Consider the following 22,126-nt stretch of genomic DNA (forward strand, 5'->3'; position numbering starts at 1 on the left):
ATTGATACATTACATTTTTACATTTTAAAAATTAAGAAATTTATTACATCATGATAAAGTAAAATGGCTTTTTTCATCTTTGTCTTCATATCCTTTACTTCCTTATCCAACCACAAAGACAACTATTAATTTAACCATTAATACAGAGAATAACAGTACTTATTTAAAAGTTATCACTTTGATAAAAAGAAAAGGCATAATCTGGAAAATACCCTTAAAGTTTTAAATGTTATATTTACTAACGTAAACACTGATTCTTTCTGGCTTTTTACTTTACTCCTGACAATTGCTTTTTAGTTTTCACATGGACCACTCAGAAACACACACACACACACAAAATAACCAAAAGCATTGCTCTACTACCAACATAATTATAGCAATACCTTCTGTAGGTATTGCTAAGTAATTTTATTCCTGGCTTTATAATCTATTATACTTCTCATTCGTTGAATGTCCTTGACTATTTAAAACTGTGAAGAGTAAAGCTACAGATGATCCAAAGCAAAATTCTAGTTTTAAAAAAAGTGCTTCGTTTTTCCACCAATGACCAAGTAAATTTTTATCACTTGTCTTTTTGCCTTACATCAAAGCATGTTTCCAGCTGTGCTAGGTGACACTTTAATGTATCTAAATCTGAATAAGACTTATTCTGTGCCCTTATTTGCTAGTTTTACCTGACCTTTTCCATTTGAGTTTGCAGTTGCATTATTACCACCAGGCTGACAGCTCCAATTTGTTTCTTTATCTGTCATTTTCCCAACAACATTACATTAGTTCTTCAGATTGCCTAGTCTTTCTGCCAAATTCCTAGTACTGGTTAGGTTTCTTTACAGAAACAAGGTGCTTAAACATAAATATCAGGGTTATCAAAACAATAAATATTTACAATTTACTTCAACAAAAATTTTAATATCTGATTTAAGTAATGTCATCAGATGAATTTACCTTTACTTACTCAGTCAAATATCCAAGCAGATTAAATTTTAGGCTATGAAACTTTGAGAAATTCTTACAGTAATTTAAAAATATTTACTGGACTTGGACTGGTCACTTATGATAATATACATGCTACAATTCCATTCTCCCCAATCATTCCACCTTCACCCTCTCCCACAGAGTCCCAAAGACTGTTCTAAATGCCTATGTCTCTTTTGCAGTCTCTTATACAGGTTCGACGCATAAATTTTCCTCTGTTCATTTCTTTGCATTTGTGCTTTTTTAATAAAAATACTTTTAACTATAAAGAAAAATATAAAAAAAAATAAATAAATAAATTTTGAGAAAGTCACAAAAAAATAAAATAAAATAAAATAAAATAAAAAAAATGTTTAAGTGATACAAACTGGTAATGTACATAGAGTTGTGATTATTACTTGGACCTAATAAAATCATAATTAAAAATTTAAAAAAAATAAAAAATAAAAAATAAAAATAAAAATAAAAATATTTACTAATCAAAGTAGTCATGTATGGATGTGAAAGTTGGACTACAAAGAAAGCTGAGCAACATACAATTGATGCTTTTGAATTGCGGTGTTGGAGAAGACTCTTGAGAGTCCCTTGGTTTGCAAGGAGATCCAACCAGTCAATCGTAAAGGAAATTAGTCCCAAATATTCCTTGGAAGGACTGATGCCGAAGCTGAAGCTCCAATACTTTGGCTGACTTATGCAAAGAATTGACTCATTTGAAAAGACCCTGATGCTGGGAAAGATAGAAGGGGGGAGGAGAAGGGGACAACAGAGGATGAGATGGTTGGATGGCATCACTGACTTGATGGACGTTAGTTTGAGTAAACTTCCAGGAGTTGGTGATGGACAGGGAAGCCTGGCGTGCTGCAGTCCATGGGTCTGAAAGGAGTCAGACACAACTGAGCAACTGAACTGAAATGAACCAAAATTTTCAATTTTTGTTATCAAACAATAGAGTTTATTTCTTGTAATACACCAATAAATTACACATATTTAAGCATACTGAATATTTTCTTGAGTTTTCATGACTTGAAAGTTGTGTACTCAATTATGCAATTTTGTCATTATTTGTGCCATGTAATATCTATAAACAAAACACAAAATTATATATAGCAAATAAATCTCATGTAATAAATTGCCAGTTAATCTTATAAATGAGGAAATTAAATCTCTGAATGCTGAAAAACTGGTCACAATATTGCACACATATCATCATCTGTTATTTTCTATGCATTTCTCTGTACTGTTTATATATATATATTTGTCCAAAATACGATTTATAAGGAATTAAGCACAGTATAGAGAAACGCATAGAAAATAACAGATGATGGTATGTGTGCAATATTGTGACCAGTTTGGATATCAGTCCTGGGTGGTCATTGGAAGGACTGATGCTAAAGCTGAAACGCCAATCCTTTGGCCACCTCATGCGAAGAGTTGACTCACTGGAAAAGACTCTGATGCTGGGAGGGATTGGGGGCAGGAGAAGGGGACGACAGAAGATGAGATGGCAGACTCGACAGACATGAGTTTGAGTGAACTCCGGGAGTTGGTGATGGACAAGGAGGCCTGGTGTGCTGTGATTCATGGGGTCGCAAAGTGTCGGACACAACCGAGTGATTGAACTGAACTGAACTGAATCCATTAAATGAGATAGATTGATATTTTAAAGGAAATTTTTTCTACAATTTATCCTTTGAGTCATTCTGACATTTATGTGAAAGAATTTTAATATATTTATAGAGAAAGACATGTTTTGATGTGTTTCTTTTACTTTGCTATCAATTTGCCTCAGTATTTTGACTCCAAGCGAAGAGTTGACTCACTGGAAAAGACTCGGAAGCTGGGAGGGATTGGGGGCAGGAGGAGAAGGGGACGATAGAGAATGAGATGGCTGGATGGCATCACCAACTCAATGGACATGAGTTTGAGTGAACTCCGGGAGTTGGTGATGGACAGGGAGGCCTGGCGTGCTGTGATTCATGGGGTCGCAAAGAGTCGGACACGACTGAGCAACTGAACTGAACCATAATAATTAAACATTGTATCTGTGTGTGCTCAGTTATGTTCAACTCTTTGAAACCCCAGGGATTGTTGCATGCCAGGCTTCTCTGTCACATAGGGTTTTCCAGGCAAGAGTACTGGAGTGAGTTCCTATTTTTTCCTCCAGGAGCTCTTCCTGACCTAGGGATGGAACTGGTCTCTCCTGCTTGACAGGCAGTTCTTTGCCACTGAGCCACCTGGGAAGCCCCAAGCACTGTATATAGAAAGAATATTTTGTATCATGGCTACTTTTTTCTAAGTGCGTGTATCTACTTACTATCTATAATTATTATTATTTGATTAGTGGGATCAAAATCATTGTATTTCTTAGATTATACTTATTGATAAAAGATCAGTTATAAATTTTACGTCATAAAGTGTTCACCACTCAATTGTGTCTGACTTTTTGTGACCTCATGGAGCCTGCTAGTTCCTCTGTCCATGGAATTCTCTAGGCAAGAATACTGGAGTGGATTGCCATTTCTTCTCCAGTGGATCTTCCCAGCCCAGGGATCAAACTTGGGTCTCCTGCATTGCAGGCAGATCCTTTACCATCTGAGCCATCAGAGAAATATTTTCTATAATATATGCATATATAATATATGCATTATGTTCATGTTACATATGATGTGGGTAACATAATTTATGTACATATATGCATACACATATGACTAGATCAATGGACATCCTGAGAGTTGATATCCTTATTTGCTATTAGGGTAGTATCATTCTGTTTTTCACCATTAAATAAATATAATTATTTAAATAAATTAAATAAAGTGGTAGCTGTGGATTTCTCATATGGCTTTTAATCTTGTTTAGGATGCTCCCTTCTACTTTGTATAAATCTTTGATCAGGAATGGTTGTTGTATTTTACATACTTATCTTTTCAGTTCTAATCAATTGATCGTTAAGTATTTCAGGTTGATCTGTAAGTATTTTATATTTTGAGGTTATTTTGGTGGTATTATTTTTCTTAAATTCCAATTACCAAATGTTTGTTGGTAGTAAATAGAGTGAAAATGACTTTAATAAACTAACTTTATATTCTAGGGGCTTCCCCAGTGGCTCAGAGGTTAAAGCGTCTGCCTCCAATGCGGGAGACCCAGGTTCTATACATTCTACAGCATCACTAAATATAATTACTTGTCTAGTGGATTTTTTATACCTTCCATTGGATTGTCTACACAGATAATCACATAGGTACCTTGACACAGTTTAATGCTTTTCTTTAAAATCAGATGCTTGTTTTCTTTTTCTTGCTTTACTGCACTGGCTAAAATTCCAGTACATTGATGAATAGATGTGGCGAGAGCAGGCACACTTTTTGTATTGTGATTTTAGCAGAAAAATATTCAATTATTTATCATTTTTTAAGATCTTTAACTCACAGATTTTTTTTTGTCGTGTAAAAGAAGCTCACTTCAAATTCTAGTGTGCTGAGATCTTTTATCAGGAATGAGTGTTGGATTTTGAAAAATGTCTTTTCTATATATTTTGTGAGGAGCATATGGTTTTTCTTGGTAAGTTTTCAACACAGTCAACTGTATTTTTCTTTGGTCAGTTGTTATTTCTTCATATTAAACAAACATAGCAATTCTCTGAGAAATCCCAGTTCCAAATATATTTCCTTTTTATACATTGGTTCATTCAAGATGTTAAGAATCTTTAGAAATTTTGCAAAAGTGTTATGAAGATATTGGTTTGTAGTCTACTTTTCTTGTTTGGTAGGTATCCGGATAATTCTGACATTTTGGGATAACTTATAAAGTTTTCCTTTCTCATCATCTCTGGACAAATTTGCATGGATTTCATACTATTTATCCCTCAAATGCTTGGCAGTATCAACTGGTGGCAATATCTAGGAGTGAAGTTTCCTTAGTATGAAGGATTTTGCTAAAATTTCAATTTCTATAGTAGATATGAGGCTACTCATGCTATACATTTTTTTCTTAGTAGATCCATAGGTTGGATCTTTCAAGGAATTTCCCCATCTTATCTAAATGGTAGAACAGATTCTTTAAAGTTGTTTGTAACATTTACTTATTATCCTTTAATGAAGGTAAAATCTATGCTGTTTCTCATGCCTTAAGGAGGCTCTCTAGTCCTGGAGTTTCTTTGTTGGAAAGTTTTCATTATTGATTCAAATTTCAAACTGTTTATTGACCTGTTTATATTTTCTGTTTGTCCTAATTCAATCTAGGAAACTGTACATTTCTTGGAACTTATCTATTTATTCTAGGTAAGTTTATTTACATTTTCTCTGATCTTATGTTTTCCCTTGTACTGATTTTGAGGTTCTTCTTTTTCTAGTTCCTTTAAGTTTAAGGTTAAATTATTTAGATTTTTCTTGTTTCCTGATGTAGAATTTTATTGCTATTAACATCTCTCTTAGAACTGCTTTTGCTTTTTGTCTCATAGATTTTGGACCCTTTTGTTGTCTTTTTCACTTGCCTCCATGTTTTCTTTTGTTTTGAGTTTCATTAGTAACTTATCAGTTGTTTAGTAGTATACTGTTTAGCTTCTGCAAGTGTGTGTTTTTTGCAGGTTTTTTTTTCCTTATAGTTGAATTCTAATCTCACATTGTTGTTATGTTTAAATTTAGTGAGACTTGTTTTGTGGTCCAGCATTCATCTGTCATAGAGGTCTCCACGTACACTTGAAAAGACTTCATATTCAGTTGCGTTTGGATGGAATGTTTTATATATACATCTATTAATTTTTCCTGATTCTAAAGGCGATCAGTCCTGGGTGTTTATTGGAAGGACTGATGCTGAAGCTGAAACTCCAAAGAAGAGTTGACTCACTGGAAAAGACTCTGATGCTGGGAGGGATTGGGGGCAGGAGGAGAAGGGGAGGACAGAGAATGAGATGGCTGAATGGCATCACCAACTCGATGGACATGAGTTTGAGTGAACTCCAGGAGTTGGTGATAGACAGGGAGGCGTCAGGTGAGGGAGGGAGGCGTCAGGGAGGTGATAGACACAGCCTGGCGTGCTGTGATTCATGGGGTCGCGGAGAGTCGGACACTACTCAGCGACTGAACTGAACTGAACTGAATGTGTCATTTAAAGTCGGTTGTATTGACTTTCCGTCTGGATGATCTGTCCATTGACATAAGTGGGGTATTAAAATTATTAGCTATTATTGTGTTACTGTCAGTTTCTCAATGTTTGTTAATATTTGCTTTAAGTTTACAGGTATACTTTTTGGGGTTTGTCTATATTTACAATTGTTGTATCTTCCTGTTGGATTGACACCTTTATTATTATGCCATGTCTTGCTTTGTCTTTTGCTATTGTTCGAGAGTCTATTTTGTCTTTTAACTATTACTATCCTAGTTTTCTTTCATTTCCATCTTGAATAATGTTTCCTATTCCCCAGTTTCAATGTGTGTATCTTTAGATCAAAAGTGAATGTCTTGTAGAAAGCATACTTATGGGTTTTGTTTTTTAATCCAATCAACCACTTTGTCTTCTGACTGGAGAATTTCATCCATTTACACTTAAAGTAATTATTGACAGGTATTGTACTTTTGTTAAGTTTTTGGTGACTGGTTTTATAGTTTTCTGTTTTTTGTTTTTTTGGTTTTTTTTGCTATCTTCCATTGTGTTTTGATAGTTATTCTTAGTGGTGGTTGGATTCTTTATTCTTTCCTCTATGTATCTACCATATATTTTTGGTTTGTTGTTACCATGATTTATAGATAGATAGATAGATATCTCCTTAAATTCTACTTTGCCCATATATTTAAAATTTTTGGCATCATAGTTTACATTTTCTGTGTATCCCTTTACTACTTATTGTAAATGAAGATGGTATTACTACTTTTGTTTCTGCAAATATTTGTATTACTACTGGCATTATAAATAGTTGTTCTACTGTATTTTGTCTTTAACAATGAGACTTTTTTCTTTCATAATTTTTGTTTATCTAGTTGTAGTCTTTTTTTCTGCTTGGAGAAGCCACTGTAACATTTCTTGTAAAGTTGGTTTAGTGGTGTTGAACTCTTAGCTTTTGCTTGTCTATAAAAGCATTTCTCCTTCTATTCTCAATGAATTCTTAATTGAATTCTGAATTCAGAATACTCTATAGCCTTTCTGGGTTGTGTATTTTTATTTGTGGGTTTTTCCCTTTTATCACTTTCATGCAGTTTATGCTGAAAAGTTGGCTGATAGTCTTTTGGGAATTTCCATATGTGTTACAAGTTGCTTTTCTCCCACTGCTGTAAGAGTCTCTGTCTTTAATTTTTCAATTTTAATTATTATGTGTTTGATGTGGAGATCTTTGGTTTCATCTTGTTTGGTTCTCTAAGTGCCTCCTGGGCTTGGATGCCTGGTTTTCTTCCCAAGGTTAGGAATTCTTTAGCTTTTGTTCCTTCAAATAAGTGTTCTCTCTCTCTCTCTCTTTTTCCTTCAGGACTCCTGTAATGCTATTGTTAATATGTTTGATGTTGTCCAGAGGTCTTTAAAACTATGATTTTTTTTAAAAAGTTTTTTTTCAGTTTAGATAATTTCCACTACTTTGTCTTCCATATCACTGATCTGTTCATCTTTGTCTTCTAATCTACTGTTGATTCCTTCTAGCATATTTTAAAATTTCAGTTGAAGTATTCTTTAGCTCTGTTTGGATTTTGGCTGAGCTAGTGGTGAAGAATCCACCTGCAGTGCAGAAGACCTTGATTCAATCCCTGGGTCAGGGAGATCCTTTGGAGAAGGAAATGGCAACCCATCCCAGTATTCTTGCCTGGAGTATCCAACGGACAGAGGAGCCTGGAGGGCTGCAGTTCATGGTGTTGTATCTCTTAATGTGGAACATATTCTTCTTTTACCTCATTCTCTGTTTATTTTTATGTATAAGGTAATAAGTTACATTTCCCAATTTTGGAGGAGTGGTTTTATGTAGGAGATGTACAATGGGACCCAGCGACACAATCTCTGTTCACCATAGATATATGCTTTAGTGTGCCCCCATGTAGGCTGCATGGGCCCTTCTGTTGGTTCAGTTCAGTTCAGTCGCTCAGTCGTGTCCGACTCTCCGCGACCCCATGAATCACAGCACGCCAGGCCTCCCTATCCATCACCAACTCCCGGAGTTCACTCAAACTCATGTCCACAGAGTCGGTGATGCCATCCAGCCATCTCGCTCTCAGTCGTCCCCTTCTCCTCCCGCCCCCAACCTTTCCCAACATCAGAGTCTTTTCCAGTGAGTCAACTCGTCGCATGAGGTGGCCAAAGTATTGGAGTTTCAGCTTTAGCATCAGTCCTTCCAATGAACTCCCAGGATCAATCGCCCCTAGAATGGACTGGTTGGATCTCCTTGAAGTACAAGGGACTCTCAAGAGTCTTCTCCAACACCACAGTTCAAAAGCATCAATTCTTCGGCGATCAGCTTTCTTCACAGTCCAACTCTCACATCCATACATGACCATGGGAAAAACCATAGCCTTGACTAGACGGACCTTTGTTGGCAAAGTAATGTCTCTGCTTTTTAATATATTATCAAGGTTGGTCATAACTTTCCTTCCAAGGAGTAAGTGTCTTTTAATTTCATGGCTGCAATCAGCATCTGCAGTGATTTTGGAGCCCCCCAAAATAAAGTCTGACACTGTTTCCACTGTTTTTCCATCTATTTCCCATGCTTCTGTTGGTAGGACTGACTATAATGGGCACAGTTGTATGCTCTTTGCCCCCTGGCCCAGTTGGGTGCCAGGCCCTACCTCAAGTAGTGACTGCCAGTACTCTGAAGTCACTGAAACTAATAGGCTGGAGGGAGGACTCCAAAATGGTGCTTTCTGGCACCAGTGTCCTTGTAGTAGAATAAGCCTACCAAAGTTGCTACCATAAATGTCTGTGTCCCCAGGAGGAATACTGATTGCCTCCTGCTTCTCCAGGGGACTCTCCAAGATCAGCAGGTGTTTCTGACCCAGGCTTCTTTCAAATTACTACCTCTGTGCCAGGATCAGAGGATGTGAGATTTTGCATATGCCCTTTAAGAGTGGAGTTTCTGTTTACCACAGAACTCTAGCTCTCTCATATGAAAGTCCCTCTGGCCTTCAGGGCAAGATGTTCTGAGGGCTCAGCTTCCTAGTACAGGACCCTGGGGTTAGAAGCCAAATGTGGGGCTTGGATCCCTCACTCCTTGGAAAGAACCACTGCAATTGTGATTATCCTTTGTTTGTGAGTTGCCTGTTTGAGGATGTGGTCTTGACTATACCACATCTCTGCCCCTTTTATTCATATTATTGTGGTTCCTTCTTTATATCTTTAGCTGTGGAGAATCTTTTCTGCTAGTTTTTAGGTCATTCTCATAGATAGGCACTCTGAAAATAGCTGTAATTGTGGTGTGCCCACAGGAAAAGGTAAACTCAGGTTTTTCCTACTCCTCTGTATTAGACACATTTTCAGTTTTCTTATTATTGAAAAAAAAATTTTTTTTGTTCTTCAGTGAATCTTTTTTTTTTAATTTATTTATTTTAATTGGTGGCTAATTACTTTACATTATTGTATTGGTTTTGCCATACATTGACATGAATCTGAGCCCCGAGCATCCTGTATCATCGTCGAACCTGGACTGGTGATTCATTTCACGTATGATAATATACATGTTTCAATGCCATTCTCCCATATCATCCCACCCTCGCCCTCTCCCACAGAGTCCAAAACACTGTTCTATACATCTGTGTCTCTTTTGCTGTCTCCTATACAGGGTTATCATTATCATCTTTCTAAATTCCATATATATGCATTAGTATACTGTATTGGTGTTTTTCCTTCTGGCTGACTTCACTCTGTATGATAGGCTCCAGTTTCATCCACCTCATTAGAACTGATTCAAATGTATTCTTTTTTAATGGCTGAGTAATACTCCATTGTGTAAATGTACCACAGCTTTCTTATCCATTCGTCTGCAGATGGACATCTAGGCTGTTTCCATGTCCTGGCTATTATAAACAGTGCTGCAATGAATATTGGAGTACATATGTCTCTTTCAGTTCTGGTTTCCTCAGTGTGTATGCCCAGGAGTGCGATTGCTGGGTCATATGGCAGCTCTATTTCTAGTTTTTTAAGGAATCTCCACACTCGTCTCCATAATGGTTGTACTAGCTTGCATTCCCATCAACAGTGTAAGAGGGTTCCCTTTTATCCACACCCTCTCCACCATTTATTGCTTGTAGACTTTTGGATAGCAGCCATTCTGGCTGGTGTGAAATGGTACCTCATTGTGGTTTTGATTTGCATTTCTCTGATTATGAGTGATGTTGAGAAAATTTTTTGAAATAATTAAAAGTTGAAGTGTTTTAGAGTCAAGAAATAGTGTGCTTCAAAATTGCCATAAATTGACAATGAATTAACATCAAAAATATTTTAAAATTTTGCATAAATCAAAATTTAAAAATACAACAGTAAAATGAGCAAAACTTGAGACCAGTCTTTTCATGAAGTAGAATAATTTGTTGAATAAATATATAAACACTTAGCCTCACTAGTAACCAGAAGAATATTGACTAAAATGAGATATAATTTTAATCCAGACCAGCTGACAAAAAGTGAACACATTCGTGAAACTAAATGTTGGTGAAATTATCAATCCCCATGAATTTTGTATACTACATCAATGATAAAAGTATAAATTGGTGTAGACACTTAGGAAAACAATTTGACCTCCTAAAGTTGAACATGTGTATAATTTACATGGTCTGTCATTCTTCGGTTTATGATTTATAGAAATTATTGATTGTGTGGTATAGCAAACATGCATAAGAATGTTCATCACAGTGTTTATAATAGCAAAAAATATAAGCAAAAACCAAAAACAGTTTGTGAGTCAAATCGCTCAGTCGTGTCCGACTCTTTGTGACCCCATGGACTGTAGTCTACCAGGCTCCTCTGTCCATGGGATTTTCCAGGCAAGAGTATTGGAGTGGGATGCCATTTCCTGAGTGGGTTGCCATTTCCTTCTCCAGGGGATCTTCCCAACTCCGGGATCGAACCTGGGTCTCCTGCATTGTAGGCACAGACGCTTTACCATCTGAGCCACCAGGGAAGTCCTAAAAAAAAAAAAAAAAAAAAAACAGTTTAGTGTCCATCTAAAATATCCTTGCCATGAATTGGCTTGGTGTTTTGGCAAACACACTTGAATGATGACACATAGATTTTGAATTATGGGTTAAGTGCAAAGTTTATGACCTACACAAAGTACTTCAGAAGATACCACACTGAGAGGTATTTTAAATTAGGTCTTGTTAACTCTTTAGTGTTTAACAGTGAATAAGCATGCAGTCAGTTCAGTTCAGTCGCTCAGTCGTGTCCGACTCTTTGTGACCCCATGAATCACAGCACGCTAGGCCTCCCTGTCCATCATCAACTCCAGGAGTTCACTTAAATTCATGTCCACAGAGTCGGTGATGCCATTTAGCCATCTCATTAGCTGTCGTCCCCTTCTCCTCCTGCCCCCAATCCCTCCCAGTATCAGAGTCTTCCAGTGAGTCACTTCTTCACATGAGGTGGCCAAAGGGCTGGAGTTTCAGCTTTAGCATCAGTCCTTCCAATGAACACCCAGGACTGATCTCCTTTAGAATGGGCTGGTTGCAGTCCAAGGGACTCTCAAGAGTCTTTTAGTAACATGTTATTGTTTAGTCTGAATCATATGACATTTCCTGTAAGAAGGATAATATTTGGATGACTTAAAATATTTATTCAAGCTTAAAAACACAATTTGGATGTTAGTGGAGATGTATTTTACTTGACCTCTATGAAAAATGTCGAGTTTACATTGCTTTGCTATCTTCACCACCCTGACTACAAATAGACAAGCAAAAGTTTGTGTGAAAGTGATGACTTATCACAATTACAGTACCTCTTAAATATATTTGATACTTAACAATTATTATGAAGAAATTAGCAATAATTATTTTCATATGGAATTCACAAAATATTTCATGAAATTAGCTTAAATATGTCATATTTTCTTTTCCTTCTTCCTAAATTTCCTCTTTAATCTTTTTTCCTCTCATAGAACACTTACGGTTATATATTATAAAAATAGAAGATTTGTGGCTTGTAAATCAATTTTTATTTAATCACTTTATAATTTCAATAATTATTGTACTTATCTAAACCAGACTAAAAACAATAGCATATTATCTCTGTTTGGACAGACTACCCCTATTAAAATCACATTTATTAAAGCACTCATGAGAAAAAAACTATCTTGTAAGGTGGGAAGATGAATGAGTTTAGGATTAGTCTTACTTCACCTCCTCTCCCCTTATCCATCTCCTTCAGCCAGTGATGGGGAAAGCTTTCAGTACTGGATTACCAGTGTCAGGTACCCTAGAAGAATTGCGTGCTGAGGGATTTGAAAGTAAATGTATGATGTGCCAAGCAAATAATTGACTTGGGAAATACAAGCAAGTAGTTGTGGTAGAAAGAAAACCGTGTTATCAGAATAAAAGCATGATAAAATTGTATCTCCAATTATATTGGCTGCAAAGTTGAGGACAGTAACAACTTCCTTTTATAACAAATACCTACTACAAACAAATATTATGTAAAAATGAAAATAACTTCTGAATTTTTGATGATTTTTTATTTTATGCTATCTGTATCATAGTTTAAATGATAAAATTTGATGTTTATAAGAGGATATATTTGCTTTTAGTTTTAAAAATATTGATTTGATTTTTATTATAAATTCTACATTAGAATTCAGCTCTCTATTAATTAAAAATTTTAAATGTCATTCAGAGATCACTAAAACTAAAATAAGGTTTATATTTGGAAAATCATAAAAATAGCAATACTTGTAATTCTTATGTTCCCTTACCCATGGATGACATGAATATGTTATATTCATATTCAATATTAGTCAATATTGTTATTGTCATAATTAAGTTTCTCATGCAATAACTTGGTAAGGTGAGGGTGTCTATGTACTTAACATACTTATGGATATTGTATCTTAAGTTTTTATTTAATAGCATTTCCCATAAATAAGAGAGCTGATAGAAGGCAATTTTATTCTGTCTTTCAGTGACAAATTAATACAGTTCATGGGGGATGGTGGGTGGGGGGCTGGGGGAGGGGCAGCTGCTGTCTTTGAGACAGAAAGATGCAGGACAGCATTTCATATGTAACCATTCAAATGTTTTGGCTGTTTTTAGAATTCAGAACCCTTGTTGGGGGGTACCTGGGAGGTGGGTTAAGAGGAGCTTCCATTTGTCTGGTAGATTGCGAGACAAGGGGCTGTGGGGGTCGCAGTAGCTGCTGCTAAGTTCGCGATGGCCTGTCTGCCCACCCTCCCGGTCTGTGTTCCTGGGTGCTCACTCAGAGGGGCTGGCAGCTGGCAGCCTGTGCCCATGGGTCCCTGAGGGTCACGGCTCATCCTGGCCAGTCCCCTCTGATGGACGCCCCCCTGCCCTTCCCACCCCGCTCCCTGCCCCCGACTCCGGCCAGGCCCCGGCCCACTCGTAACCCTGCCCGCGGATCACTTCGAGAAACTTCTGAATTTTTGATGATTTTTTATTTTATGCTATCTGTATCATAGTTTAAATGATAAAATTTGATGTTTATAAGAGGATATATTTGCTTTTAGTTTTAAAAATATTGATTTGATTTTTATTATAAATTCTACATTAGAATTCAGCTCTCTATTAATTAAAAATTTTAAATGTCATTCAGAGATCACTAAAACTAAAATAAGGTTTACATTTGGAAAATCATAAAAATAGCAATACTTGTAATTCTTATGTTCCCTTACCCATGGATGACATGAATATGTTATATTCATATTCAATATTAGTCAATATTGTTATTGTCATAATTAAGTTTCTCATGCAATAACTTGGTAAGGTGAGGGTGTCTATGTACTTAACATCCTTATGGATATTGTATCTTAAGTTTTTATTTAATAGCATTTCCCATAAATAAGAGAGCTGATAGAAGGCAATTTTATTCTGTCTTTCAGTGACAAATTAATACAGTTCATGGTATTAAGTTTCTGTAATTAGGAAATATGTAAACAATTCCCTTTGTTTAAAATGTATCAAAGAAATACAATATTTGAAGACATTTCCGAAGAAAAGAAAATTGTATTAATGAACATAATGAGAGCTTTCACATGCAATAGATATTAAATATATAATTAAATACATCATGTAGTAAAGTGTTTATTAGATATTAAACTGTCTTCCTTATAATTTTTTGTCTTAAAACTGCGTGTACACCTATTTGCTATAGCATTAATGCACTAGTATTTGATATAGCAAAAGTTATTACAGACTTATACTACCTGTAGATAATGAAAAATAAATAGATTGGTAGGACATAGTCATTACTGTTAAATGACTTACAATCTAGAGTAATATTTACCATTAAATAAGTAAATATTAAGAACATAAATTCAAGTATAACAATTTTTGTGTGTGTGCTGATGAATGAAAAAGTCCATTCTGCCTGTATTGTTTCCTTGAGGAGGTAGTATTTGGTGGTGGCCTTGAAAGATAGTAAACATAAAGTTATGTAGCAAATATAGAAAGGAACACAGGAAAAGATAGTAAATAAAGTGTATATACAAGCAATTGCCTAGTCACAGTGTCTCTTTTATAGTAAAGACTAAATAAGAGTCTTCTCATCATAAAGTGAAAGTTTAATGAAAACTGGGGACGATTTCATTTTCTTTTAAATGAGCTAATGAAGATAACTGCCCAATTGTGTCTGACTCTTTGCAGTGCCATGAACTGCAGTATACCAGGCTTCTTTGTCCATGGAATTGTCCGATCAAGAATATTGCAGTGGCTGCTCTTTCCCTTCTCCAGGGAATCTTCCCAACCCAGGTATTGAACCAGGGTCTCCTGTATTGCAGGCAGATTCTATACCGTCTGAGCCACTAGGGAAGCCCATGTGCAGATGTGATAGTTGAACCCATAAAGAAGCCTGAGTGCTGAAGAATTGATACTTTCAAGCTGTGGTGTTAGAGAAGACTCTTGAGAGTCCCTTGGACAGCAAGGAGATCAAAATAATCAATCTTAAAGGAAATCAACCCTGAATCTTCATTAGAAGGACTGATGCTGAAGGTGAAGCTCCAATACTTCAGTCACCTGTTGCAAAAAGCCAACTCACTGGAAGAAACCCTGATGCTGGGAAAGATTAAGGGCAGGAGGAGAAGAGGGCAACAGAAGATTAGATGGTTGGATGGCATCATTGACTCAATGGATGTGAGTTTGTGCAAGCTCCAGGAGATAGTGAAGGACAGCAAGGCTTGGTGTGCTCCAGTTCATGGGGTATCAAAGAGTCACTCACAACTGAGTGACTGAACAACAACAACAAAAAATATAATTTATCCTAGTAATACTTAAGTGTGTATTATTTAGTAACAGAATAAGAGAATATTAATTTATTCATGCGTTTAATTTTGTGTATTGAATCAATAATACAGAAGTTTGTTGACGATTATCAAACAGTGGGAAAAGAATCATAGGCACTGAAAAAAGTTTGTCAGATAAAATTAATAAAACAAAAGTAATTTGGGGATGAATATAATTAATAATGATTTATTTTGCTGTTTTTTAATATATATTTTCTCAGGGCCTCAAATTAGAGTTTGAATTCATAATTTATATCTTAAGCTATTTAACAAATTCTTTAGGCTGGTTCAGTTTTCTGCAGTACCAGATATGTGCTTCACTACCTCAATTTTATTAGTTGCCATGTCCTTTTTGTCTGAAAGCATTATCTCCTGTTTATAAGTAACAAGATAATAAATTGATTCATTTTTCTTTCATTATTTTAGTTATCCATAAATAATTTTGTACATATGATATGTACCAGGCAATAATCATGAATATGCTGGAAATATATCTCTCATATAGAAACATGCATATCCACTAATCAAAATAAAAAGACACAAATTAATGTACAAATAATCATATATGGAAATAAATATTCAGATAGTAATAAATGGCAAAGAGGGAAAAATGTTATTTGAAAACTAGTCACTGGAAAGGATGACAGCAATAAGTATAGCAACTAGATACACTTCATGGGAGGTGATTACAGTGAATCAGCATGAAAATATCTGGCAGAGCATTTGAAGACAACACTGTTCAGTGGGACATTTGACAAGGATGAAAATGTTCAAAATGTGCTGTCTCAAATGGAAGCCATTAGTCATGTGTAACAATTGGCATTCAGTTCAGTTCAGTTCAGTCGCTCAGTCGTGTCTGACTCTTTGCGACCCCATGAATCCCAGCACACCAGGCCTCCCTGTCCATCACCAACTCCAAGAGTTCACTCAAACTCATGTCCATCGAGTTGGTGACGCCATCCAGCCATTTCATTCTCTGCCGTCCCCTTCTCCTCCCAATCCTTCCCAGCATCAGAGTCTTTTCCAATGAGTCAACTCGTCATATGAGGTGGCCAAAGTATTGGAGTTTCAGCTATATGGCAATTCGGCTGAGAAAATAAATTTTAATTTGTTTTAAATTAATTTAAAATCAAATTTCCACAAGTGGTTGGTAACCACTCTACTGGAAAATTATGACTGTGGTTCTCAGGAATAATAGCTCTTTGGGTGGAATTTGGTTTGCCAAATTTGAGCAAGAAAAGAAAGATCAATGTTAGTAGTGTATAGTGAGTATGTTTCCAAACACAAGTTTGGAAAGGAATAGGACACATCTGATACAGCATTCTAAGCCATTGTGAAAAGATTGCTTTTAAACATAGAGAAAAGTCTTACAGACTCAGTGGAGGAAAGAGAAGATGGGATGAATTGAGAGAAGAGTATGGAAACATATGTAATACCATATGCAAAACAGATAGCAAGTGGGAATTTACTGTGTGACACAGGGAGCTCAACCCAGGGCTCTGTGACAACTTAGAGGAGTGGGGTAGGGTGGGAGATGGGAGGGGGATTCAGGAGGGAGGGGACATATGTGTACCTGTGCTGATTCATGTTGATGTATGGCAGAAACCAACACAATATTGTAAAGCAATCATCCTCCAATTAAAAAAAAATAGAAAAAGGAGTATGCTTTTATTCTAACTGAGATAATCATAGGTGTTTTATAAATTAATTTTATTGAAGTGTCAGACCTACAGGAACCAGTGTAAGGCAGAGGAACCAGAGATCAAATTGCCAACATTCATTGGATCATGGCGAGCAAGAGAATTCCAGAAAATATCTACTTCTGTTTCATTGACTGTGCAAAAGCTTTTGATTCTGTTGATCACGACAAACTGTGGAAAATTCTTCAAGAGATAGGGAATACCAGACCCATCTTACCTGTCTCCTGAGAAGCTTGTATGCAGGTAAAGAAGCAACAGTTAGAACCTTACTGAAACAACTGACTGGTTCAAAATTGGGAAAGGAGTAAGACAAGGCTGTATATTGTCACCCTGTTTATCTAACTTATATTTGGAGTGCTGTGCTAAGTCGCTTTGGTCATGTCCACCTCTTTGTGGCCCCATGGACTGTGGCCCACCAGGTTCCTCTGCCCATGTGGATTCTCCAGGCAAGAATACTACAGTGGGTTGCCATGCCCACCTCAGGGGATTTTCCCAACCCAGGGATCAAACCCCTGTCTCCTGCATTGGCAGGCGGGTTCTTTACCACTAGCACCACCTGGGAAGCATCTTCCCTTAGTGTCTCTTCACTGGTTCCATGAGCCAGTATATGCATTTCCTTAGGACACAGGTCCCATTTCATCTCCCCTCAAAATGGCTACATCATATGTGGAGTTCAGTTCACTTCAGTCATCTCTGACTCTTTGCGACCCCATGAATCACAGCACGCCAGGCCTCCCTGTCCATCACCAACTCCCGGAGTACACTCAAACTCATGTCCATCGAGTCGGTGATGCCATCCAGCCACCTCATTCTTTGTCATCCCCTTCTCCTATCGCCCACAATCCCTCCCAGCATCACATCATGCAAAATGCCAGGCTGGATGAGTTATAACCTGGAATCAGGATAGCTGGGAGAAACATCACCAACCTCAGATATGCAGATGATGCCACTTTAATGGAAGAAACAAAAGGAAATAAAGAACTTCTTGAGGTGAAGGAGGAGAGTGGCTAAAAACTCAGTGTTTAAACTAAGATCATGGCATCCTGTCCCAGGAAAAAGTGGAAGCAGTGACAGACTTCCTTTTATTGGGCTCCAAAATTACTACAGCCATGAAATTGGAAGACAGTTGCTTCTTAGAAGTTAGTGACAAATCTAGACAGCATATTCAAAAGCAAAGACATCACTTTGCTGACAATTTTATAGTCAAAGCTATGGTTTTCCAGTAGTCCTGTGCAGATGTGAAAGTTATGAGGTGGTTGGATGGCATCACTGAGTAAATGGATATTAGTTTGAGCAAACTCTGAGAGATAGTGATGGAGCAAAGCCTGGCATGCTGCAGTTTATGGGATCACAAAGAATCTGACATGACTTAGCAACTGAACAAGATATACATAATATCTTAGAATCAGGGTTAATTTTCAAGAAAGTAAAACCACTGACTGTTTTAAACAGAAAGAATGACTATATACAAAGGTTAATTTACCAGGATGCAAATAAGTTTTGGAAGCCTGTATTTGTAGCGATTGTAAGACTTTGGAGGAGGAGTTTACATTACATTCTTTGTCAAATATCTTTAATTTTTTTCCAAATAAATACATTTAATATACATTTAAAAACTGTTCCCCTCTCTGTAGTCCATTCTTTCCCCTACTTGAATATAGAGATCTATCTATGGAAAAACGGAATTCAGTTCAGTTCAGTCACTCAGTCGTGTCCGACTCTTTGCGACCCCATGAAATGCAGCACACCAGGCCTCCCTGTCCATCACCAACTCCCGGAGTCCACCCAAACCCATATCCATTGAGTCACTGATGCCATCCAACCATCTCATCCTCTGTTGTCCCCTTCTCCTCCTGCTCTCAATCTTTCCCAGCATCAGGGTCTTTTCCAATGTGTCAGCTCTTCGCATCAGGTGCCCAAAGTATTGGAGTTTCAGCTTCAAAATCAGTCTTACCAATGAACATCCAGGACTGATCTCATTTAGGATGGAATGGTTCGAACTCCTTGCAGTCCAAGGGACTCTCAAGAGTCTTCTCCAATACCATAGTTCAAAAGCATCAATTCTTCTGTGCTCAGCTTTCTTTATAGTCCAACTCTCACATCTATACATGACCACTGGAAAAACCATAGCCTTGACTAGATGGACCTTTGTTGACAAAGAAGTGTATCTGCTTTTAATATGCTGTCTAGTTGGTCATAATGTTCCTTCCAAGGAAACTCTTATTATTTCCTTTTATTTGGCCTTATCTCCAAACATAGTCACACTGTGGGTAAGAACTTCAACATATGAATCTTGGGGGGATACAGTTTAGTCTATAATTCTTATGTTTAATGTAGGCCCCGTATACCTTGCTTATGTGTACAACAAAGCAAAAACAATGAATATTTGTATTTTATTTTCTATATTGAAAGTTCAATAGATGTGAAGATTAGGGAGATAAAGAGAGGTAATTTTAAACATCCTGAAAAATATTTTTTGTCACACATGCACTGTTAATTTTCTAACAGGAGTTCCGTCAAAGATCAGATGACACACAATTCTTTCTCTTTAAGAGGCTTAAACTAAATTTACCATGAAGTGCACTGGCATTCTGCATTCCTAAATTCTCTTGAAGGGTTGAATTATCTGCCTATTGGCTGGATCAAAATTTATGCTCGTAGCCATCTCAGGATGTTCTGTATTTGATAAGTGATTCCAATAACCTGTGGCAAATGAGAAATGATATAATGCCAGGGAAAATAGAAGTATTTACTACCATCTTAGATATTTCCATTTTCATATTTGTTGTGACAATCAGAAATTAGTTGATCTATGACCTCCACTTCTCTAGCTGGCATAACTGTCCTCCCATGGAGATTTCAGTGGGAATAATTTGCTGTACTCTATATTTTATACATTCTGAATGGACTTTGAGTTTAAATGAGTTGATCCCAGGCCCCAGTGTGTCTAAGTATTAGATACTGGAATTCTTCAAAAAAAGTGTCACATAATTGAGAATTTGCCTTATTTCCACAAATTGTACTACAGGTTTCCTTAACTGTAATCTTAGCCTCACAGATAAATAGATTATTTGTGGTTCTGCTCAGGAGCTATCAACTCACTTATGAGTTATTTTCCTCATGTACAAAAAATACTGAATTTCTGATCTTCATCTGAATTTTGATTTGCCTTTATCTTAAAAAAAAAGTCCAATACATAAGCCTCTAACCTGTGTATCTCACCACATACTGTTTAGTTTGTTTGTTTAAAATGGATTACAAACTTCCTTTATCTCTTATTCCTTCTATAATTTCAGTGTGCTTTTTCAAAAGCAGAAGAAATAAATATGTGTTTGAATTGCCATTTTAAACCAAAATCATAGACATCATGCAAATGACTATATGGACATATTTTGAGAGTTGACTTAGGGGATTAATATGTTACCAAGTATAACATGATGTACATCATGAGGAACGCTGGGCTGGAAGAAGCACAAGCTGGAATCAAGATTGCTGGGAGAAATATCAATAACCTCAGATATGCAGATGACACTACCCTTATGGCAGAAAGTGAAGAAGAACTAAAGAGCCTCTTGATGAAAGTGAAAGAGGAGAGTGAAAAGGTTGGCTTGAAGCTCACCATTCAGAAAACAAAGATCATGGCATCTGGTCCCATCACTTCATGGGAAATAGATGGAAAAACAGTGGAAACAGTGTCAGACTTTATTTTTTTGGGCTCCAGAATCACTGCAGATGCTGATTGCAGCCATGAAATTAAAAGACGCTTACTCCTTGGAAGGAAAGTTATGACCAACCTTGATGCTATATTAAAAAGCAGAGACACTACTTTGCCAACCAAGGTCTGTCTAGTCAAGGCTATGGTTTTTCCCGTGGTCATGTATGGATGTGAGAGTTGGACTGTGAAGAAAGCTGATCGCTGAAGAATTGATGCTTTTGAACTGTGGTGTTGAAGAAGACTCTTGAGAGTCCCTTATACTGCAAGGAGATCCAACCAGTCCATTCTAAAGGAGATAAATCCAGGGTGTTCATTGGAGGGACTGATGCTAAAGCTGAAACTGCAATACTTTGGCCACCTCATGAGACGAGTTGACTCACTGAAAGACTCTGATGCTGGGAAAGGTTGGGTAGGGAGGAGAAGGGGACGACAGAGAATGAGATGTCTGGATGGCATCACCGACTCTGTGGACATGAGTTTGAGTGTACTCCAGGAGTTGGTGATGGACAGGGAGGCCTGGCGTGCTGTGATTCATGGGGTCGCGGAGGGTTAGACACGACTGAGAGACTGAACCGAACTGAACTGAAGTATAACATATTTTAGCAAAGAGTGATACCCAACTAATGACAGCTGCACAACAAAAATGGATGATGAAGCAATCACAGGGCTCAACTGAAGGGAAAGTGTTCGTAGAAGGGGAAGGCATTCCTGAATTATGCATGACATGAACTATTGGCGGCTTTATTATACATTCTGGGTTTCGCTACTAGTGTACTACTTACAGGTATGTTCTGATATAATTTAGCAATCTTGGAATCACCTGTATATTGTGGATATCATGACAAGACAGTTTTGACAATGGTTCTGGGAAAGTTTTAGCTTGTAATCAAGAGAGAGAAATGTGACTTATGCATTGAAAATGTCCTGAGAATCCTGAGCAGCTTAAATTTTTTAGTGCAATTTGCTTTTTTGTCCATGTGGGCCATACAGTAAATAAAGCTGGGCAACATACTTTACTTGTCTTCTGACAATCCTAGGGAGACCTCAGTAGAAAAAGAAATCTGTAACCCAGAGAATTTTTCCCCACCTGTGGCTAAGACAGGAAAGATTCCTCCTCCAGTGCAGGAGACCAGGGATCCTCTGGAGAAAGGAATGACAACCAACTCCAGTATTGTTGCCTGGAGAATTCCATGGACAGAGGAGCCTGGTGGGCGCCAGACCATGGGTTTGCAAAGAGTCAGAGAAGCCTGAGCAAATAACAGTTTCACTTTGAGGTACATTCTTTAGTAATATTTTAGTTCAAATTTGGGGAACACATGTACACCCGGGGCA

Source organism: Moschus berezovskii, chromosome 4 (assembly GCF_049115385.1).
Source record: "Moschus berezovskii isolate FMDL1 chromosome 4, NW_MosBer_1.0, whole genome shotgun sequence".
NCBI classification, from domain to species: Eukaryota; Metazoa; Chordata; class Mammalia; order Artiodactyla; family Moschidae; genus Moschus; species Moschus berezovskii.